Raw genomic sequence first — 25,618 nt, forward strand, 5'->3', positions numbered from 1 at the left:
GGCATATAAACTCACAACCCACCATAAGCCATGAGAAAGAAACAATCTGACACAGTTTGGTACCTCTTAAACAAACACAGAGATAGAGCAAATGGAAAATGGATAAGTTCACAATGTCCTAGCAGTGTCTCAAGGTGGCCACATATAGGGCAAGAGCAGGTTCTATCCGTGAAGACCACTCCTGTAGCTGATCAGCAAGCCAAACATGATTCCAAATGTTTTCTGTTACATTAGCCATATACTCCATTGAGGGAATTAGAGCCTTTCATTCGCTATTGACTGTTTTCTGTTGTGCACCCACACTCTAGTAGTGCTCTCTCTGTAAAGCTTTAAAGTTTCTAGATCACATGATCCTTCAGCTTCTCATTCTGCATGGCAAACTATACTTCCAAGCAAGCCCTACTGCTGTTTTGGGCCTACAGTGGTAATAAATTTTAAGAAGCTAGAAACAAAATGGGTGCTCATCAACTGGAAAATAGTTAACAACTTGTGGTACTTGAATGTATTGGAATATTGTTCTATGAAATGAAGAATATGAGAAATCAAGAAACATGGGAAGAATTATATGAATTAATGTGGAGTGAAGTAAATAGGAATATAATATGCACAAGGTTAACTTTTTAAACAAAAAGGACAATTAAATAAACTTGTACTCTAGTATTATATCAGCCAAATTTGGCCTCACAGAAGAAATGAGGGGGCACCCTCCATTCATTACAGAAGTACATTTTATGCATATGGGGTATTGAAGATACTACTAAATGTGATCTATGTGTTCATTGTTTTTATTGCAGTTTTCTTTATGTAGCATTTCAGATTAAGCTCCTTTCCAGTAAAGAGTATTCCTTTCTTTGTCTACATCTAACTTGGTGCCTTACACAAAGAAGACACTGAATAAATGCATAATTATGGGCTGATATTATTTTTTACAATTTATTTTATAAGGAAGGTATAGTTGTCTAGGTTAATGGAATAAGTCAATATTAGAAATGAATTGATATAACAATAACATCAATTAAAAGGAAAACAATAATAAAAGATGGTATTTTGATTCAGGGAGAAGCTTAGATTCATTAAAGCTTAAGTCTTATTAAAAAATAATGTAAATTTATAAAGGCAATTCAGTCCACTCTATTTTTTCTCTTCTTGTATAGGAATCAAGCCAATCTGAAAGTTAGTGTTCCATTGTCGAAAATGAAACCAATTTCCCTTAACGGACTTCAGGGAGAAAGGAATACAGAACTATAGAATGTCCCATGTGGGGCAGAATCTTTTCATCTATTCTAACAAACTCACAGAATCAGAGATGCAGAACCATCAAGAATCCAAGTCAAGCTTGATAGAGTAGTCCATTTATAACGAAACTACAAACAAACTCACAGTAACTTTTAAGTGGCAATAGTGGAATATTTTGTAGATTTTATCCAAATGGCACTTTTTAAAAAGCCATTTCAACTTTTGGCCGAGTTAAAGGAGATATGTTAGCTAAGACCAGGGAATTTGTAATCTCACCTCAATGTACTTTGCCTTGGTCAGTCCACAAATATAATCTATAGAAAGAGGCTGAAATCAGACACCATTTTTGCAGTTTAATTAACTGAGCTATGGTTGAAGAAGGGAATTAATAAACTGAAAAGACTGAAAAGGAACACAAACAGCATGGTGAAACCCTTGAGTCTATGGTATGAGAGCTATCAATGCACTCAGTGATTTTTAGTCTGGAGAAATATAAAGTTATCTTCTAGAATTTGAAAAGACATGACATGAAAGGATTACCTTTGTCCTGAAAGACCTCTACCTTTCTCTCTCTCTCTAGCCATATAGTTATCACCTCTAGCTTCAGAATTTAGTCTGATTTCAGTCCCATATCGCCAACTGCCTATTGGGCATTTCAATTGGATGTCATAAAGAGATTTCAAAATCAACACATCTAAAATAGAATGTTTTTTTTTCTCCTAAATGTATCCCTTTTCCAGATTTCCTTATTTCTGTTGAAGGTACTTCCTAACCTCAGTATTACTTATGACTCTTTATTCTTACCTCATGTCACATAGCTCATCAATCACCAAATCTTGCTGTATATTCCCTTCTCCCGTTCACATATGGCTCCTTTTCTGTATTCACATGGCCATGATTTTATTTAATTGTCTCAATATCTTTCAACTAGAATATTGCAACCAACTCCTCACTTGTCTCCATGTTGAAGTCTTTCTTTCTTTTTTTTAGTAATAGCTTTTTATTTTTCAAAATACATGCAAAGATAGTTTCTAACATTCACTCTTGCAATATCTTGTTCCAATTTTTTCTCCCTCTCTTCCCCCTCCCCTAGATGCCAAGTAATCCAATATAGATTAAACATATGCTATTTTTCTAAACATATTTCCACATTTATCATGCTATACAATAAAAATCAGATCAAAAAGATAAAAATGAGAAAAAACAGAAAAGTGAACAACAACAACAAAAAGGGTGAAAATACTATGTTTTGAGCCATACTCAGTCCATATAATCCTTTCTGTGGGTGCAGATGGCTCTTTCTATCACATCTATTGGAATTGGCTTGAACCACTTCATTGTTGAAAAGAGCCAAGTCAAAGTACTCCTGTATATATTTTACAATGCTACCAAAGCAATTTTCCTTGAATATGTATATGTGATAATATAATGATATTTTACATATTAACTATCTATATATTGATAGATAATCTGCATATGTGTAAATATATATGCAAATACAGCATATATATTACCATGCATGTTGTTTGGAATCATAGTTCAGAAACTGGAGCTATAGATACAAGTTTCAATGAACTCAACCTATCTTTGTCATCTTAAGCCTCTTTCTGACAAATAGAGTTTTCCAAAGGTGGAACATTCTGCTTCATGACATGGAAGGTTCTATCTCCTTGGAAGTCTTTAAGCAGAGACCGATGAACCACTCATCTGGTATATTTTTATAGTAGGTTTTTTTCTGGGAGTCTGAATGGGACTAGATAACCATTGAGTTCTCACCCAACTCTAAAATCTGTGACTCTGCTTTGAATATTTTTCACAACTACACAGTTTTGTGTGCTTTTCCACAACCCACTAGTTGTTAAGCATTCACCAGTATGGAGTGGAAAAGTTCACTCTGACACTCCCAACTCTAGAGTCAGCACGAACTTCTCCACTTCATACTGGTAGATGTTTAACAACTAGTGGTTGAATTGAAAGAATTAAATGAAATCTGGGTGGACCACCAAGCCAGTGTCCCAAAGTGCAGACCAATGTAATGTCTCATGGATTTTCTTTTCTCCCAATAATGCTGCATATGTTCGGTAATGATTGCATGATGGTAGCCCTGATAAAATTCTAATCCTTTCTGCTCCTTTAAGGGCTATTAGTGATTATTAGTACAGTAGCTATTGCTTTAGCAGCAGCTGTTTTTAGCCTATAGAAAGAGGCTGAATTCAGGCAGCATTTTTTGCAGTAATGAAATGAGAAATGAATACTCTTAAAGCTTTTATGATTACCATCTTAGCTTTATTGAGATTCAGAACTCAAGATGTGCTCTGGGCAAAAGAGTCAATTAAGCTGCTGAAAAAGAAAATGGAATTACTTTTTACTATGGATAACAAGATAGATGTTTTCTAATTTTTTTTTTTGGGGGGGGAGAAAAATTCCACTTAAAATTGAATCTGAGATTTTGAAGGGATTTCAAAGAGTCAACAGCCAGATATCTGAGACAGGTAGAATATTTACCATATTTTCAGTGATTCTAGAATTGGATATTCAAGAACTTCTCTTTATAGTCTGCTCTAATTCTCAAGCACTCATACATGAAAGTTCTTCCTGCTACCTGCCTAGACTCTTTCTTACTGCAATTCAAATTACTCTTTCTCTTTCAGAGCTCATCTTTGTTCAGGCCCTTGTTCTAATCTAGTGACCTATGACAAATTGTTTAATGTCAGTTTCAGTTTCCTCACTAATGAAACATCCTCTGATCAAGGCTTTTCATACTCCAGTTAATTTTCCTCATAGCTACTGAAGTGACTTTCCTAATGCTTAGTCCGACTATGTTATTCTTTCAGCTCAATAAACTCCAGGGGTTCTTTATTACTCTAGGACCCAATATGGCCATATATATTTCATAGTTAATGTCTTTCCCAACCTTACTTCAATCTCTTTTTCCATCCTTATTACATATTTCCACAAACTCTTTAGTTGAGACAAACTGGTCTTACTATTTCTTATACTCAACAATCACTCACTAATCTCCTTCCCTATTCACTGATTGCCACCATATCTTGAATATACTCTCTCCTCATTACCTCTTATAATCTCTGACTAATTTCAAGAGCTAGCTCAAACTATATCCTTCTAAATGAGCCTTTCCTGATCTATTCTAGTGGAATTTTATTGTCCTCCCCAACAAACCATTAGGTATGAAATTTGCATATGCTAATTTTAATCCATGTTGTCTTCTCAGTAGATTGGTTAGTCATTGGGTACCGGAACCCCTTGGTTTTTGGGTTTTTTACCTAATGTCTAAACAAATACTAAACAAATGTCTTCTTATTGATGGATTTATCAATTAATGCAATACTCAATCATTTAAAAGAGATTGGTTTATGATATTCACCAAAAGAGCCAAATGGCTGAGGAACATCTGTTGCCCAAATTAAAACAGAGAGTTGAATGAACAGCCAACTTAGTGAGTCCATAAATCCATAATATTTTGGACAAGCACTGCAAATGAATAAGCAGCTAGTAAGTAGTGCCTTCTAGTGAGGAGGATTATAGGGATACAAGGCTATATTACCCTTATGAAACTGCCTCTGGCTTTTATAACTCCAGCTGTAGAACTCTATATACTGAAACAGATAGCTCCCTCTTTCATTGATTCCAAGAACTGCCACAAAAGGTATCATTTGAAACCAATATTTATTTAGTAATACTATAAGGTTTCCAACTATCAACTTCAAACCTGGATGGCTGGAAGGATGGCAATTACCTCATTATAAATAGCAGCATTCAGAAAAAGATTTGGTTTATGGGGAAATATATTAAGTTCTGTTTTGGACATGCTAAATTTGAGATGCCTACAGAATATCCAGTTTGAAATGCCCAATAGGCAAATAGTAATATGAGACTAAAGTTCAAGAAAAAGTTTAGGGTTGGATATATAAATCTGAGAGTCCACCACATGCTATATTCATTTTTTTTTCATTTTTTTCTCCTATTTTTTCTCTCTCATGGTTTTTCCTTCTTCTGATTTTTCTCTTCTAAAATGATTCATAAGGAAATATGTTTAAAAAATGAATGTACATGTATAACCAAAACATGTTTCTACATGTAACTGGAGAAAAAAAGAATTTAAATAAATAAATAAAGTTGAGAGTCATTAACATAAGAATGTCATTTGAACTTGTAAGATGATGAGACTGTCTGGAGAGTGTAGAGAAAAAAAGAGAAGAGGCTCCATGACAGAACCTTAGAGAAAAAATATAGTTAGTAACATAATAACAGTCAGTGACACGGTTGATCATCCAGGAGAGAAAATTGAGGAGTGTTGGGATAGGTAGGAGAACCATAAGCAAATAGTGTCAAGAACACCAGGAAAGTATCCAGGAGGAAGGGATGGTCAACAGCATCAAATAGTGCAGAGGACAAAAAGAATGAGCAAAATCATTAGATTTGGAAAATCTTGATCCTTGATAACTTTGATAAGGACAATTCTGTTTCAGTGATGAAATCAGAAAGAAACAGTGGAATAATAGAAATACAGAAACAGCATACTTCTAGATGACTCAAAGGGCAAGGGAAGAATGAACAATATAATTAAGTGAATGATAGTAGCTTACCAATAAGAACTTACACACAAGTGACATAGACATCAAGGGCAAATACAATTTCATAAGGGGTTGGTTCAGTCATGTGGCAATGCCAAATCATAGAAACATATGGTAGCATTGACATCCACACAATATTAAAGGATCCTGAAGGAGATGTCTAATCTCATAAGGAAATCCTCGAGGGGATTTATGGAAGGAGAAAAGAGTTGTGTAGTAGAGAGGGTCAGAATAGGTTGCTATTTGCATTGTTGAAAAGAATGTGTTTATTGGCAAGATCATTGCTCCATCAAAGCATCTTTGTTTTGTTCTTTGAACAAGACAACAGTCAGTTTCTCTTCACCCTGTTAAGACTCTTCATATACTCAAGAACAACTTGATACTTTTAAGTGTTCTGTTTCTGATGTGAAATAACCTCAATTTCCTTATTCTTTCCTCATGGATCCTATTTTCTCTCTGCTTAATCTCTTCTGCTGCTCTGGGGCTTCTGCAATTTCTTTCTGAAATCAAAGAGCCCAGCATAAACCATGACATTCTACCAAGGGCATAGACAAAACTGAATCCAATGGAGAATTATTTCCTGATGCCAGGCTGCCATGGTCCTCTTAATAAAGCCCAGTGTCACACTAACTTCTCAAAACACAGTACTGCATTTCTGACTCATATTTAGCTTGTGAGTCCTTCTGCATTTAGGGGATTTTTTCCTACACTTATGCCTGGCCAAGCATTCTGTATCCTCTTATTCTCCTTTTCCCTGCTGAGATGAATCCTGTTCAGGGTACGACATTTCTCTAATTTGTCACGGTCCATTTCAGTTTGCAAAGTTATCAGACCTGCCTAATTGGAGCCAGTGGTAATCTTAAGAAATATAATAGCTCACATTTCTGTAGTGTTACAAGGATTATAAAGCACTTTTCATGATACTACCATGAAAGATAGGGAGGGCAATTATTATTATTAAAACTCTTTTACAGGTGAAGAAACCAAAGACTAGAAAAAGTTAAATGATTTGCCCATGGGTGTATAACTAGTAAATGTCAGAACTGGGATTTGAGCCTAGGTCTCCTGGCATCAAAGCCAGTGGGATTTCTGCCATAATGGGCTATCTGGCAAGATAGCTTTCTAGAACATGCATATTTTAAAAATATATATATTACCTGATAGGCTCTTCCCAAAAATTTCTAGCCAATGAACAAAAGCCCAGTAGAGTGAGCCAATGGCAGAGTTATCCAAAGACAAATGGAAATAACAAACACAATATCATCAAGCCTGGCATTAGTTGTCTCTCATCTTTTTTATTTTATTATTTTTATTAAAGCTTTTTATTTTTCAAAACCTATGTATGGACAATTCTTTAATATTAGCCCTTACAAAGCATTGTGTTCTAATTTCCCCACTTCCTCCATGCCCTCCCCTAGATGGCAAGTACTCTAATATATGTTAAAGATGGTAGAAATATATGTTAGATCTAATATATGCATACATATTATACAATTATCTTGCTACACAAGAAAAATCAAATAAAATCAGTAAAAAAAAAAAGAAAGATGCAAAATAAAATGCAAGCAAATATCAACAGAAAGCATGAAAATGCTATGTTGTGGTCCACACTCAGTTCCCATAAGCCTATCTCTGGGTGTAGATGACTCTATTCATCACTGAACAATTGGAACTGGTTTGAATCATCTCATTGTTAAGGGTGGCTCTCATCTTTTAATTTTTTATTATACATACATATATATATATATATATAATTTTATTTAATTGCAAAGATAGTTTTCAATATTCACCCTTACAAGACCTTGTGTTCCAGATTTTGCTCCCTCCCTCTCCCCTCTCTTAGCAAATAATCCAATACAGGTTAAATATGTGAATTCTTTTAAATATATTTCCACGTTTGTTGTGTTAGGCAAAAAATCAGATCAAAAGGAAAAAACATGAAAAAAAAAACACAAGCAAACAAACAATAACAACATCAAAAGATGAAAATACTATGCTTTGATCCATATACAATCTCCATCGTTCTCACTCTGGATGAGAATGATAGCTCTCTTATCATGTCATGTCCATTTATAGCAAATATCAACAAATACAGAAATGAATGAGAAATGAGCCTGAGACTAATCTGAGTGATACTTCATGACCAGGAAAACTGCTTAGCATCTCTGGGGTTCAGTTTCTTCATCTTTAACATAAGCATAGTAAATGGATTCACTTTTTATACCTCTTCTGCCTCTAAACGAACCTATATTTGGGAGGAAATAGCATGCAATTGAATGAACACTTAATATGGAATCAGAGGATATAGGTTCAAATCTTGCTTTTAAAACTTATGTCCTCCTTGGTTTCCCCATTTATAAGATGAGAATATTAGAATACACAGTCTTCAAGGTCCTTTAAGTTTCAAAGTGTGATCTATATAAAATGGCTCAACATAGGAAGCAAAAAATATTGACTAAAAGATTAGTTTCTTTCAATCAGGAACTGGAAGGAAAATGGGGGAAAAGCCTCCATAAACTGAAGGGATTGGACCAGATGATCTCTGGGGTTCCTTCCAGTTAGCTATCTATGTTTCCCTGATCCTTTGACTCAATGCATCTTTAAGTAGTGAGTAAAAATTTCAGGAATTTCATCCTCCACTTTCAGGGGTGAATAGATCTGAAACAGAGATGTAATGAGGGTGAGGTGACTGTGGCTTTGCATCAGAGTCCCTAAATTTAACCCATGGAGGTAATATGTTCAGTCAAGTTGAAGTACAACCACCACCATATTGCCTACTATCTCTATTCAGATCCTTATGGAGATATCCAGCATCCTTTGGAAGACCAATATTCCCCAAATCACCAGGCCCTTTTTTTTTTAGCCTAAATACTCAGTCACTGCCTGGGGACATAGTTTCTATGGGAGAGGGGTCAATCATCCTACCAACTGCCAACCTATTCCCATTCAAAAGGCAGGCAAGCCAGCCTAGCTGAAGAAACAAAGTATTCTGAGGAAGAAAAAATCAGGAACACTTATCAAGAAGGTCAAAGCACACTATCTCTGCTCAGACCTTGATGGAGACATATCAAAACCTGATTCCAGGAACTTTTAGAATATCGATGCTTCCAGCAGATAGAATACTGTCCTCAGCAACCATCCTAGGAAGACAACTATAGAAAATCCAGAATAGAAAGTTCTTGTCCCCAAAAGTCCTTGCCAAGTGTTTCAATATTAGGTATGATTTGATCCATGGAAATGACATTTGCATGGGAGGTATTATCATCAACTTTTCCAACACACCCAAAGGACAATGGAACTTTTCCATCTGATTTGCAGCTGAAACCTTCTATATATGTTGTCATATCTATTAAAATGTGAGCTCCCTGAGGGCAGGCACTGTCAAACTTTTCTACGTGCAACCCAAAACAAAGAGAGTATTACTCACAACATAGCAGAGTGCATAGCAACTAGGTATTTAATAACTTTTTTGTTCATTTATGACATATATTTTTCTTGATTAGAAATGACTGGGGCTAGAATTTAATTAGAAATAATCATCATTAATATAAGAAGCTTAAAAATAATAAGCGATATAGTAATGTCACTTGATTGAATTTGTCTTCTTCTTGTGTTACTTTCATATCACGAATTTCAAAGTTGATTTAAGGATACCTATTCTTGTATTTGACCTTCACACCAATATTTTGCATTATACTTCCTACAGTGAAGGTTTCTATTGTAAGGTTTTAAAGGAAGAGCCTGGGGATGAGAAGGGAGGAGTGAAGCATCAAGGTCAAGGGATTCCTGGGGTAATTCTGCCAGGGAGTATACTGGCTATGTTTTACTCACAAGGTGAGATACAGGTCAGCTAATCCACTTAATTATAAACAGAGCCAAAACACATCTGAGCTAACAATTTTCAAGGTGCTTATGAAGAAGAGCTTTCTAAATCATAATGCTGTATAGAAATATTACTAATTATTCCTCATTACTAGCCTACACTTGTTTGCCATTGCCTTGAACTGGCTGGGCCTTTTCCATACTGGAGCATTTACTTTTCTCATCTATTCTTCTTAAAATCCTTGTCTTCTTTCAAGGTTTGGTTGAGATATGACTACTGCTCCAAAACCTTCCCTGATCCCCCAGAATACAATGTTCTGTACTGCCCCAATTTTTCCTGAAACATTTTAATCTCTCTAGCATCATTACATTTTATATTTTTGAGATATTTATTGTTGTGTCATAACCATTCCCTTGAGCACAGGGACTATAAGTTTTCATCTTTGTATGTATAGGCTCTAGCTCAATTCTTGACACAATATAGATAATAAATATTTATTCAATTGAATAATAATTCAATAAATTAATAATTATTATAAACATTATTATATTAAGATATGTAGAAGTATCTCATCTAAATTAGTGTAATTATTGGGAAATTCCACCTGAATTATGCACCTACACATAGATATGTTTACATATGTATGGGTGGACATGTGCATACATCCAACATATATACACATGTGTAAGTACATATTGTGATTTGCAAATTGCATAATGCATTAAATGCTGCAAGTATGCACATATATGTTTACATGAATGTGCACTGTGTCCATGTATGGTTTCCAGTGTATGTATTCACATGCTTATGTGCATAATTATACGGTGGGTATTGTCTGCATGTGGGTGTGTATATGTATATGTATACATATGTGTGCAGTTAGTATAGACATTGGAACTGAACCTATAGAATATTGTCTAAGAGAGGCTATTACACTGTATAAGAACATATCTCTGTGTGTATATTTTATGCATGTATACTCTTATGCAAGGGAAATGTCCATGTATCCATACGTGTTTACACAAATATGCACATATGTGTTCATGTAGGCATTGCAGAGCTCGTGTGTGTATGTGGGGACATGTACATGTACAAATATGTACACATATCAGTGTATTATACACGATGCCTTGTGTGTACTTATAAATGTACATATGCATATGTGTGCAGTTAGAAATGAATTAATAGAATATTGTCTAATAGAGACTAGAACTTTTGAGAGTGTAGATTAGAAGGATGCAATCTTTTGTTCACATAGCTACCAAATTGAAATTCCTAAGCACAGATTTAATCACATTATTACTTTTTGCACAAACCTTTAATAGTTCCTTTTTGCCATTAGAATAAAATAAAAGGAGACTCCTATCTTTGATCCCTTCACAATATGGTCCCCATTTACTGAATGGTACTATTTCATATTACTACTCTTTGCACATTTTCTTTGCAATCTAACTGTCTTGGTAATTGTTCTTAGTACCTACCATTCCATTTCTAACTTCTAGAATTAGACCTTCAAAGACTTCATTCCTCACCTCCACACTTTGTTCCGCACACAGATCAAATGGTACTTTCCAAATGAGCCCTTTCCAAATTGTTCCAACAGTTTTTACTTTCTCCCATTTGAAATTATTTGCATTCTTTTGTATGTTTTATATTTACTTTTGTGTATATCTCTTGCACCCTCTCCTATAATATAATGTCAGCTCTTTGAGGAGAGATACTATTCCATATTCATCAATGTCTAGTACAGAGACTGGCCCAGAGTCCAAGGACATTTTGATTTCTCCTTTGCCCTTAAATATACTTTACCTTTTTTGTATACTTATGAACACATGTAGCTTAATCTCTCCTGCCAATGGACTGTTAAATACTTAAGGACAAGGGTTATGGTATCTACTCAAATGCTTTTTTGAACTGGATTTTTAAAAAGATAATAATAATTTATATTAGAATGCCTTTGGGAATGAAGGCATTCTGGATCGCGTTACTTGAAACATGCCTCATCTTGGAAGGCTTCTAGGAATTCCATTTTTGCTACTGAGGAAAGCTTTCTTGCTTTGCTCCAACTCAGTAGGACATCCTCCAGACAAACACCTGAAGGCACTTACCTGTAATCTATTGCCTGCAGCCCCAGCTCTGCCATATGTCCAGGATGTTGCTTAAACACTCCAACAAATGCCATTCTTACAAAGGTCTACTTTTTTCTTCAAAAATCAACACAGTTGCCTGTGAACCAGGCCTTTATAGAATATCTTATTTGGTCCAAGCTGTGCCTCTCTTGCCAAGAGATGACATAATGTCACCAAAATAGAAGGCATTAATAGATATGCTGACACACTGCTATTATCCCAAAGTGTGGCTGTGAAGCTGCTACTGTGATTCCTCACTTCCTAAGGGAAAGCCATCTGTCAATAAGACCAATGAGAAGTGACTTCATGAGATTAGATTTCTTAATCCACCTGAGAAGTGCTTAGGAAGCTGTGTGACCCACAATAGGTGCTGAGTAAATATTTGTTGATGAATTAGATTTTAGATTTGTTTATAGACTAGAAGAAACACAGAGAAAGGAAATATGTTGAAGAAGAGCAATAAAAAGAAAGAAGAAGCAAGCTATTTCTATTACTTTCTACTTTCTGTATTTTTCTTTAAAGATCTCTATTCTGCTGAATCTCTAAGAAGATTGATCACTGTTTTTGGTCTAGACCTATGATTTCATCAGTATAAGAATTATGTTGTGTGGAAATTACTACTACCAATGCCGATATATAACTGTTCTGCAATATTCAGTTTGTGAAAGTTTCCTGGACAACAGATAAGTTAAGAGATTTGCCAGAACTACATGGCCAATGGATCTCAGGGATGAGAAATCAGAAAGTTTATACTCCCCAATCTATCTTCTCTTCCTTCTGTTTCTTTATTTATTGTTAGTAGGTGTTTGTTTTAAGATTACTCTTTAATGTGATAACTTTGTTGTTGTTTTTTTAAAGAGGAAGGACAATCCTGATACTTTTTTCTATATAATGTTTCTAATATAGTTGTAATAGTTTCATAAACATTAAAAATGGAAGACTTTTAGTCCAGTATTTCAGGCTTCAGCATCATAGATTCATAGAACAAATGGATCTTTGGGATGCTCAGATCATAGATTTCAAGTTGAATCGAGTTTCACTGGTCATCTGCTTCAATGACCACAAGGGTTGATGAAAGATTGATGAATTAAACAAATGACTTTTTAAAGTGCCAAAAATAGGTTGATGTGGCACATAGGGAAAGGTTACATAAGTTTTTACATTGGGATTAAGGACAAATCTTATCCAAGGAGACATTAAATAAAGGAATATTGATGAGAAAACCGAAGCCAGGGGAGCACAAGAGATTTGACTATAGACAATATAGGTAAATGTCAGAGCTAGAATTTGGACCCAGGTTCTTTGCCTTCAAATTCAGCACTTTTTTTAATAAGCCACATTTTTAATACTTCCAGAGATCACATAAGATATTCTATAACAGCAATGAAGTAAGAGCTGACAATAGAAAAAAAGGAAGAGTAGCCCCTGTTCTCAAGGAGCTTATAAAAGTGGCTAAATTGAATGGAAGTATAAATCATAAATGGCTAACTGTGTACGTGTGTGTGAGAAGGGGGACTTAAACTAATTTTATTAGGAAAGAGATAACCCAACCCCTTAGGGATAGCCCTAGAACTTTGACAGAAAACTCTAGTCAGCCTGGATCAAGAAAGTGCTCAATACAGTAAGAATCTACTAAAACATTTGTTTTTAGATATTTTTTGGAAATCAGTTTTTCTGTTGTTGATATAATGTTTTTGTTGGAAATGTCTATTCTTTGATCAAATTTATTTTTAATATCCATATGAAATCTACATAACATTTCCTCATATGACACATTAAATTAGTTGTGATTTTTCAAAAGCTCAATAAAAATCATATGTTCAGTTTCATCAACTTTTTAATCTTAAACTTTGAAATGTAAAGAATTTCCTATAATTTTAACTCTGTGTTCAGAGGATAGAGCTGTAAAGGTCCTTAGAAATCACATAGTCTAACTCTCACATATTATTTAATAAGAAAATTTAGGCTTGAAAAAAGTAAATGACTTTGCCAAGTCCTCCACCTGAGCTCCCAATTCCCAGTTCAATAGTATGATTTCCACTATTGCTCAGTTTTGTTAAAAGCCAAAGCATGGTGAGGGATATCTTCTACATGGCCTTCTTTAAGGCTATGTCATTTGTTTTGTTCTTTAAGTGGAATAGTAGTTTTGATATTACTTTTAATTCTAAGACATAATCATTTTTATTAGGACTAGGAGAAGGAAATACATTTGTCAAATGTCAATGAAAATTGCTTTAATGTCTTACACAAGTAAGAGAGAAATGTACATACACAGAGCAAAAAGAGAAAAAGAGAGAGGCAGAGAAAGAAGAGGAGAGACAGAGAAACAGAAAAAGAGAGAATGAAAGAGAAGAAAGAGAGAGGGAAAGAAAAAAGAGAGGGGGGAGGAGAGAAGAGACAGAGAAAAAGAGGGAAAGACAGAGAAACAAACAGAGAGAGTCAGAGAGACACAGAGAAAGAGAAAAAGAGAAAGAGACAAGCCAGAAAAAGAGAGGGAGACACAGAGAGAGAGAGAGAGAGAGAGGCAGAGAGAGAAAGAGAGAGAGACAGAGAGAAGACAGACAAAGAAAGGGAGAGACAGAAAGAGAAGGAAAGTGAGAGACAGAGAGACACAGAGAAAGAAAGAATGAAAGAAGGGAGAGAGAGAAAGATGAGAGAGACACAGAGAGAAAGAGAGATGAGACAGAGACAGAGAAATTGAAATAACTTCCTTCATCAGCATTAACATTAGTAACATAGCATGAAACTTTATTCAAGATATGACAGTAGACCAAAGACAGAATAATTATGACCAATCTTGGTCACGTAACTTGGGTTAAAAACATCCTTCTGTCTGTAGGTGATTTGGTACTGGCTATCTAGATAGAATATTGCATATGCTGTTAAGAAGTTGTCGTGTCATTTGGTTTCATTTACTATATATTTTGTTTCTAGGGATTATTTAATAATGTAAAGAGGTAAATTGGGAAATTACTATGATATCAAAATCAAACCAATCAAAATATCTTTATACTGTTTTTAGGAGATACCTAGGACATAAAGGTCAGGATTTCTTTATGGAGTTGTCACACTTTTCTTAGTTTCAATGATGAATACAAAATGGCAAACCATTTAGTAACTAGATACTATATCCCCAGAATTTTGCTAAACCAGAGAGACAAATCTATGTAGGCAAGACAGTTCTGGCCATCAAGAAATTCACATTCTTATCCAAGAAGACCATTCATATGATGGATCTAGAGAGAAAATGTGGTTTGGGATGTGGGAAGCTGTCATTGAGCCCTATTTTTAGAAAGCTTTGGAATCAGTCTTTTGAATGCCCAGTTCAGTAAGTTCGAACAGGTTTCTCACCTTAAAAGAATCCCTAATGTAATGGGAGTACAGGAAGACCTGAATCCTAATGCTAGTTCTTTACCTTTGTATATGTGATGCCAGGTCAGCCACCTACACTTTCTGACCCTCAGGTCTCTTATCTGTGGCTATTGTGTCATTTAAACATTTCTGAATTGAATAGAACTGCATTGGGAATGGGGTCCCCTGGTGAATGAGCAGGCGTGAAAAGATGGAACTTGACATGTGATTCCATTTCTGTTCCTCCTGGGCTGCAGATTCATTCATTCAATTGACAATCTGTATTAAACATGTACTATGTTCCAGGCTCTGCACTAGGTGCTAGGGAGACAAAGTCAATAAACAGTATTTTCTCTCAGGGAGTTTAATTTAACCAGGGTATATGATATAATAATCAGTGTATAGCACATATTTGTTGCATATTATTTGTGTATATATTTATATGAATGTGTATAAAATATCTACATATGCATATGTTTATATATAAACATGGAGCCATTTCTACATATGTATAAGAATCTCTGCATTTATGCAAAGGTATATCTATTTTATCAACCCCTATCTGTCTGGATGTTTATATAATCTGAGAAGTGGCAGGGCACTAGCAGCTGGGAAGGAATTAGACTGTTTAGAAAGGAGCTCTTGAGCTTCATCTTGAAGAAAACCAAGAATTTTGAGAGATTATTCAGGGTAAGAGTATCTCTTGATAAAGGTGAAAATGACAATGGCAAATTTGAAAGGAAGAACATTTTCTGATTTGAAGGCCATCTGTGTATGAGTAGACTGTAACATACAAATGGCAAAAAAACCTTTTCAAGAACTGAAGTAAAGGGCTCATCAAAGACAAATGTGAGAAACAACGAAGATGGACTAGCAAAAGAATGGCAAGTGTGATCATTGGCAAAGAGATGGGCAAAATGTTCTCTTGATTCTCCTGAAGTCAAGAGAAAGAGAATGCCTTCAGTTAAAAAAAAAGGGGGGGGGAGGGAATAGACTATGAAAGGGTTGGTATCTGAACCAAGAAAAGGAATATCTAGATTCATTGAGGTCATTTGAGTAAGGGCACAAACAAATAAAAAAATGGTATCTGGAGACATTAATGTAGAGTCAGATGAGTAAGAGATTATCAGGCTGGAAAAACTATAAGTAAACAGAGTTCCCAAAGAGACATACCAACATAAGAAATATAATGAAGAATATATATATATATATATATATGTATATATATATATTTTTTTGGATGAGTATTGCAAACTTACCTGGGGCATATACTCAGATAAGTAGGAAAGAAGGCAAAAACCTGAGACACCGGATTTCTGGAGTCGGAAACAGAAACCCCAGGAAAGCAGCTACAGGTGGGGAGTCTCCAGCTTGCCTAGATTCCTAGTTAAGTATTACTTGGTGGAGAAGAAGCCCACTTTTTTTGTACTTTAAGAAACAATAAAGGGGCAACTATGTGGTGCAGTGGACAGAGCACCAGTCCTGAAGTCAGAAGGACCTGAGTTCAAATCTGATCTCAGACACTTGACACATCTTAGCTGTGTGATCCTGGGCAAATCACTTAAAAACCACAATAACAATTGAAACTTCTGCTTCTTAAAATGGAAAGATGACTTTTTATTTTAGAACTAGCTGTCCTTTGAGATTTGTAAAGGACTTGATAAATATCTTATTATATCCTCATAACAAGCCTGGAAAGTAGAAAATGGAGGCAGACCAAGATTAAATGCTTTTCATAGCATCGCATGGCTAATAAGTGACTCAGTCAAGTTTTGAACTCAGCTCTTTCTGAATCTAGATCCAGTTCTCTATCCCCTGTACCTCCTAGTCCCCTCTTATTATTTTTCTATAATTGCACTTGCTTCTTAGATACCCACTGACATCAAGATATGTCAACACTCTCTAAATCTAGTCCCCTGGGAAAATTCCTGGTCATTCGAGGACAAAGCCTTATTACCACCTTCCAAAGTGTTAATCAGGCTAAGTCACCAAAATGACAAGCCAGAGAAGGCAAAATTATGTAAGACATAAATCAGTAAATGAAAAAAAATATGCAGCAATATAGTTTGACAGACACATGAGAGTGAGCAGGAGGATGATTTGCAATTACATCCCCCTTTTTCACCCCCCTCCCCTAACACCAAAAAAGAATAAAGAAAATCACACTCTGAGAGAGAGAGGACAAGAATGTTGGTAACTGATAAAAATGAAAAGGCAGAAGCTTTTGATGTTTTTTTTTTCCTACCTCTGACTTGATTAAAATGGTTTTCTCTGATCCGATACTGAGATACCCTCCCCCTCTTGATGGGAAGAGAATGCAAAGTGTGGGGTGGGAGGAGGATGCCCTTGGAAAGAAATAACCAAGCATTGTTTGAGGAAACTGAATTCTTCAAATCGTAACAGTGTCTAGCCTGGAAACTATCATTGCAAAAGACCGAAGACCTGAAGCACTGAAATCATGAGAAAAGTCCCCTGGTCTTCCACATCAGAAGTGCTGGGTTCAAGTCCCAGATTAGATACTTATTAGTCAGAAAGATTATCTTCATACATTCAAGTCTGGCTTCAGAAACTAAGTTAGTAACCCTGAGCAAGTTACTTAATCCTGTTGCCTCAGTTTCTTCATCTGTAAAATGAGCTAGAGAAGGAAATGGCAAATCACTCTAGTATCTTTGCCAAGAGAACCCAAATGGAATCACAAAGAATCAGATACAGAACAACAACAAAAATTAAGAAAGTTACCTAACTTCTCTGAACCTTGATTTCCTCATCTATAAAACAGGAATAAGACCTATTGTTCATCCTTCCCCAGGCTGTCGTGAGGGAAGAGGTTTGCGTTAAATTTGTGATCACTTGTCTTTCCTTCTCTGCCCTGATCTAATATAAGCTCTTAGAAGAGAAGTACTTTCACTTTTGGCTTTGCATCTTAAATAAGTAACTGGTGCTTTTGTAGGTGCTGAATAAATGATTCTTCATAAATGAATTTGTAAATCTTAAAACATTGTGAAATTGCGAGCTATAATTAATTAAATTAACACTGGGCTGGAACTAAGGAAATCTTTTTTAAAAGCTTTAATTTTTTGCAGTTTCAAACAACTGCCACAAAAATCATGCTCCAGATATCCATTTAAATTCCGTAAAATGCACCAAATCATTATTCCTCTTAGAGTCTTAGGCTCTTCACCTATAGAATGAAGAAAAAAGGAAGGCTGGTTCATTGGGGGAAATCACTGGCAAAAGGGAGTCACTTTATTGCTTGTAGTTTTGCATAACAAAGGCAAAAGTTTGGAACTAAGGATCTAAAACAGGAGCCCAGACTTGCGGCAGCTTCACTTAGCCCTTTACTCCTTCCTTGCCTTAGCTTTGTTTGCCTGCCAACCTGGAGCACTTTAAAAAGTGAATGGAACGTTGATGATTCAGCCTTCTATAGTTATTTGGTCATTTTGTTAGGTGGCAACTCTAGGTAGACTGACAATCAGGAATTTGTCAAGAATTAAAAGGAAAGTTACATAGATGACTGTGGTGAGGGACTCAAGTGAAAGCATCACAAATATGGTCAAAAGAATAAACTTAATCTTGACCTGAAGACATTTTTCAACTTGTTTCCTTGGTGGGTGTAGAGGGGGAGGCTATTGTGGCATTTGGTTATTTGGAACAAAAGAACTTCAATTCTCTCTTGGAAGGAAAGCTGCCAGCAGCTACTAGCTGCTGAACCACAAGAAATGGTAATAGATTCACCAAACACTCTATCTATAGACCAGCAAAAATACAACAGAAAATGTAATTAAAACTATATTATTTTATACATTTTTTATATTTTTATATATTTATATTTATGTATTTTACACATTCTACACACACAAACATATATCAATGTAATAGGCAATACAACAGAGAGACACCATGATGACCAGTGAATAACTGCAGAAAACAACATATGACTTCATCAGAGAACAATATCTCTACAGCATCAGAAGTGATCAGGAGTGTATCCTGACCATGTATGCTCCTCCATTTATGTTCCTTGGTTACATGGTAACCTATTTAGATGTACACTTTTATGTATTTTCTGTGTTCATACATATTCTTTGTACATCTGAATTCTCCTCATTGATATTGGAGTCCCATGGAAAAGTGACCCTATGAATATATGAAAGTGAATTTTTTCTTATCAATCAATTGCATTATTTTGTAATTGCTATTTGATTTGGTAAAAGTAAAGTGTTTAGTGGGGTGTGTGAACCCCACAAGCCCATAAAGTACTTCCAACCTGGAGTATCTTCCCAGTACAAACAAGATAGGTCAGTATCAGGAGAACATAAATAATGAAGATGTTGAAATAGATGATTTTCCAAGGTCCCTTCCAAGTTTTACAAGCCTATGATATTTGATTGTTAACAACTTTATACATTTAAAGATATTCATGATGGAGAACGTTGCCTTAACATTTTGGATAATAACATGTGGCATGACATTGTAGTAGAATGTTCTATCTGGAGTCAGAAGACCTTCATCTGCATCCCATCTCTGCCCTTACTATTTGTGTGCACTTGGACAAGGCAACTTACCTCTCTGAACCTCAGTTTCCTTATCTGCAAATGCAGAAAGACTTATCAGGTCCTTTCCAACTCTAAAGCCAAGATTATATATTAAGAAACTCCCTCTCTCATTGAGGCGGCACTTAATTCCTTCTCTGATGGCTTGTTTGCCATCATGAAGACATGGCTTTTTGCAGCTATTTAAAAGGAGCTTAATTAAATGGGTTTCACAAGCAATCAGTTTGATTAATACATGTTACAGCTCTAGCTACCGTGAAGATCGCCTCCCATCACTCTGTGGCTGTGAGTATTTAAGGTGGTGTGAATGTGAGCTATTTATCTTACTATCCCTGAAACCTTGTTGCATTGAGCTCTGTCTGGAATCCATTTTCATCACCTACCTCAGAACAAGCCTGAAGGCCCTTTCCTTGGTTCAACTTTTAAATGCCCCAGAGAGCATAACATCTCAGCATCCCAGAATCCTAGCCACCAAAAATCTAAGAATTGGAAGTCATCATTTGGAATATCCCATACATGAAAGGAATTTAACATAGCCAACAAATGGTCATCCAGCCTTTGTTTGGGGCCTCCAGGAAGGAGAGACCTGCATCCTCCCAAAGTAGCCTATTCTGCTTTTGGAAAACTCCAAGTGTCAGGAAATTTTCACTTATATGAAATCTAAATGAGCCTCTTTGCATGTTATGCCCACTGTTACCAGTTTTGTCCTCCAGGACCAAATAGTAATCCTTCCTCCTCCTGATAGCCCTTCAGTGCTCAACAATTGAGAGGCACTATAGGTTTTTGGACCACAAATATCCCTCAGGGCTTCACAAAAGCACTTTGGAGGGTTTCTATCAGCATAAAACCAATTTTCATCTGCCTTCTTACTGAGTCAGGAATCCTGCATCTCTCTCAGCTTTACTTGCACCTTTCTTTTGATGGAGTTAAATGCAGTTTCTTGGAGATGGGTGAACTAGTGAATCTTCTTTCACAAATGAATAATAAGGGAATATATTTTATTCTTTTTTTTTTTTTTTTTAGGCAATCAGGGTTAAGTGGCTTGTTCAGGGTCACACAGCTAGTCTAAGGTCACATTTGAACTCAGGTTCTCCTGATTTCAGGGCTCTAACTACTGTGCAACCTAGCTTCTCCCTAATGTTATACATATACAACCTTGATCAATCCTGGGAAGGGGAGAAAGAAGGGAGAACAAAAATTTGGAACTCAAAATTTTATTTAAAATATGAATGTTAAAAACTATCTTTCCACGTAATTGGAAAAATATTATTCTAAATGGGGAAAAAAGGGGATGAACCATTCTGCTGATAAACTTTGTAAAGTTCTTGTTTTTTTTATATAGCCAAATTATTGAGTTTTTTGTTTGTTTGTATTGTTTTGTCATATATTCAGTGACATTATTCTACTGCAGTGAGCACACTCTGATGGGCTGGCCACATTGTTCAAATGCCAAATGCACATTTGCCCCAAAATCCTAATTTATGGAGAATTCACACAAGGCAAAACTCTCATGGAGGTCAGCAGGAGCCACACAAAGACACTCTGAATTTCTCTCTGAAGAACTTTGATATTGATTGAGAGACATGGCAGACATTGGCATAAGACTACCCAGAATGGTGTTTCTGCATTAGAGGGCACTGTGCTCTAGGAGCAAAGAAAAAATGTGGAAGCTCAAAAGAAATATGAAATGCACAAATTTAGAGACATCTCCACTCCAAATGTTCATATGGATTATTCATGCCCAGCCTGTTGTAGAGCCTTCTGAGCTTATGTCTGATCAGCCATACTCAGACACACTGTACATTAACCCAGCCATAATGATATAATTTTGTTTCTCTTTGAAGATGAAGACCTCTATATCCTCACACACACACATATTTAACATATATGTGTGACACTTTTGTTTACTTATTTCTTTCCTGAATTTTGTAAGACCCTTACTATCAAGCATCTCACTATACAGAATTATTTGTGTATATAAAAAATAAAGCCAAATAAGAGGGAACTCCATTAACAACCATGTTTGCTATGAACACCCTAAAAGTTAGCCATAGTCTGATCCTGTCACTCTAGTCTTTCAACCAATGAAATGTTCAAGCCATTCGAAATGAATATTTAAAAGCAGACATATTATCATTATCACTGGCATTTATAAAGCACTTACTTTATAAATATGATCTCATTTGAGCCCCATAACTACCCTAGAAGAAAGGTACAATAGTTATTTTTATTTTGCAGATGAGGAAACTGAGGCTGAGTTTAAATGTCTTCCCTGTGGTCACATGACTAGCAAATGGCAGAGGCTGGAGGTGAATACAGATCTTCCTGACATCAGGTTCAATTCTGTATCTACTGGATCACTTAGTTGCCTTGCGGTGCTCACACACAGAGACACACAAACACAGACACAGTAACTCATCTCCTCACCCTTTAAAACACTCAACAGTTTCATATGGAATTATGAAGTAATGCCCCAGAAGTGAAGTCCTTTATGGTTTAAAGATACAGAGTAGACTATTTGAAGTTCTTTTACCTTTTTCCATTAAAGTTCCATGTTTTGTGGTGCTATAAGACTATGTGCCCCTTGGAGAAGTCAAATAAACATCTCTTCAAGGCTTAAAGAAGTTATTTTTTCTAATCTGACCAGTCTTTGTAGACATAGAACTTAAAAGTAAGGCTGAACAACAACAACAACAAAACAAAACAAAATACAATAGGACAGAGTGTGTGTGTGTGTGTGTGTGTGTGTGTGAGAGAGAGAGAGAGAGAGAGAGAGAGAGAGAGAGAGAGAGACAGAGAGACAGAGAGACAGAGAGACAGAGAGAGAGAGAGAAAAACAGAGACAGACAGAGAAGACAGAGAGAACACATATAAACTTGCACTGAAGGGAGCTTACTGTTCCACTGAAATACATGCTTCATAAACAGAAGGGACTGATCACCCTACTCACTAATTAAAGTTGAATAGATGTTTGCTTACTACAGTACAAAATTAACTCTTGCCATTACTCAAATAGAAGGCAGTTTCATTTATATCTAGGTGAGACTATAGGGTGAGATAGCAGGAGAAAATATGTGGAACTGCTTCTTTCCCAGACTGGCTTTTTGGGGGATAAATGGAGGAGCAGGTATAAAACAAAATTCAGGAATACAAAAAAAGGACAGAACAACACAGAAAGCAAAGTCAACACAGGTCAGTAGATTTGAGAAAAACAGATTGTTAGCCAAGATGATGTTGGGATGAAGCCAAAGGTGTATTAAATGACCGACCGCAGTGGACTAAAATAAATATACTATTTTGAAGTCAGCAAATTAAAGGAAGAAAAGGCAGAGAAGAAAGCAACAAAATGTACCAACAATTCATCACTAAGGATCTTGAATTGACAGAGAGATTAAATGAACAAAATGTCACCAAGAAGATGTAGGTCATGTAAAAGGAAAAGTACTAACAGAAACTAAAATCGCTTGCACTTTTAATCAAGCAGTAGGCGGAGGATGAAAAGAGATTTAACCAACAGCAAAAACAGAAGCTCTGAACAAAGGATTAGTAGTTTGAGGAGATGATCTAGCCCAAGTCCTCACTTTTCAAATGGAGGATCAGAGATTTTGCCTAAGGCCACACAGCCAAGAAGAGACTGAACTAGCATTTATGAACACAGAATTTCCTTAACTCCTAAATCACTGCTCTTCTTGTACTGCAAGGCTTCTCTGATGCTTATAAAAGAAATGTTTAAGAGGGGAGAGAGAGAAAAGAGATTATAACTTTAAACTTCTCCTAAATCCTAAACTTCATGAAGGAAGAGATTCCCTATTTTCTCCAGAATAAAATATATACTCTTTTGTTTTATATTTAAGCATTTTCATAACTTAGAAGATGAAAAAGACAAATGATTGTGCATGAAGCTGCCAATCTATAATGTTTAACTTGTTATTCTTTTAAAATATATGAAAAAGTTATCTTTTTCCCTTCTCCCATCCTAGAGATGGCTATCATTACACACATTAGAAAAAAATATGTATCATATATATGTCAAATTACTATATATCACACATATACATGTATCTATATATACTTCTATTCATCAGTTCTTTCTTTGGATGCAAGACATCTTCTTTTTTAGGTCCTTTGTAGTTTATTTGGCTACTTACCATAGGCAAAAAGAATTAGTCACTCAGAGTTCTTAAAATAATATTGTTACTTTACACAATGTTCTCTTAGTTCTGCTGATTTAATTCTTCATTATTTTATGCAAATCTATTCATGTTTTTCTAAGGTCCTCGAGCTCATCATTTCTGATAGTGTAGAAGTATTCCATCGTGATCATATATGACAATTCGTTCAGTCATTCCCCAATTGTTGGGCATTCTCTAGTAAAGCACCGTGCACTTTCTTTTCCTCCGACTCTTTAGAGTTCTTGGCTGCCTTCAAGGCCCAGCTCAAGTGCCATTATTTAATAGTTTACTCCCTGTCTCCAAATTAACCTGTGGATATTGTATTTATTCATTTACCATGTATTTGTTTACCACATTAGAATTTTGATTCCTTGAGATAGAGACATTTTCTCCCTTTGTGTTGTCAGCATATATTGTAAAAGATTACATAGAGACCCCATGAGGTTTTGACATGAAAACATGAAAGTGAGAGAAATTAAGATTCCTTTGTAATGAAATAGAGAGGATTAAACAAAATGATAAGTACTTGATTGTCATGGGGAAAGAAAAAACACCTAAACTTAGTTGTTTGTTTTTCAAAGAAATACAGAAAAGATATTTTAAAAATAAAATGTTTACTAATATTAAAGTTACTAGAATTAGATGCTTCAGTAAAGAGTTATGTTTTTATTAATAAATATAATTAGTGGAAAAACATATTTCTGGTCTCTTTCAGATGAAATAATGAAGTTTGCCAATTAAATATATCTTAGGCTCTACTTCAATTATGAAGATTTATAAAAATTGTGGACATTCCTTAAAAATGCCTAAGCAATTAAAAAAAAATCTTAGCATACATATAAGGTCCCACAAAATAAATACAACTAGATTCTGATTAGTAGAAATAATGAGTTTTCTGGAGTGATTGTATGTATTTTAATATGTACTAGTAGATGTTATAATTATGTAAAATATGGTCATTGATTCTAAAACAATGGAAATATGCTGCAAATGTGAATAATGTAACCACTACAAGTGATTTATTATTCACAGTATTCAGGACTTAACTGTAGAGCATAATAATCTTGTATCATACACCATGACCTATTTATCATACAAAGTTTATAGAATGTACTAATAATTGTCATCAAATTTTAAATTCCTTATACCATTTGGTTCATGTGATATCATGTAAGTGGTACAAATTAATATTTCAACTGACAACTATGGAAACCGAGGCACAGAGGAATTAAATTGATTTTCCCAGAAGATAAAAGGTAGTAAGTTGCTGAACTTGAAATGAGCTTCTAATGTTGAAGTGCTCTATGGAATGCAAAATTTAAATGAAAACAAGTATCTAGAATAATTATAAGCTTTTTAAAAAGCGTCAATATAATAGGCAATCGAAAACCATAATAGTCATCAATAATATTGATGTCCACAGTATCCCCCTGACTTTATAACACCAATAAAAAGAAAATTATGTCAATTTGTCATGACTTTTTGTTAGTGAACCCATGCTGGGTCTTGGTTTTCACCTTTTATTTTTAACTGCTTACAATATCTCTTTAATAACGCAGTCTATAATTTTGCCTGATATTCAATTCAAGCCCACTTATCTGAATTGTATTTATTCCTTCATTTTACCCAAGTTTGTTAAGCTCCAATGTTTTGGTCACTTATCTGGTTTATTCCCCCCATAAAAGATCAAAGTATAGTGACATTGTTTACAGGATCAACTCCTTGGACTATTTTAGTGCCCTAGTGTCTGGAACAAATG

This window comes from Sarcophilus harrisii, chromosome 3 (assembly GCF_902635505.1).
Source record: "Sarcophilus harrisii chromosome 3, mSarHar1.11, whole genome shotgun sequence".
In the NCBI taxonomy this organism is placed as follows: Eukaryota; Metazoa; Chordata; class Mammalia; order Dasyuromorphia; family Dasyuridae; genus Sarcophilus; species Sarcophilus harrisii.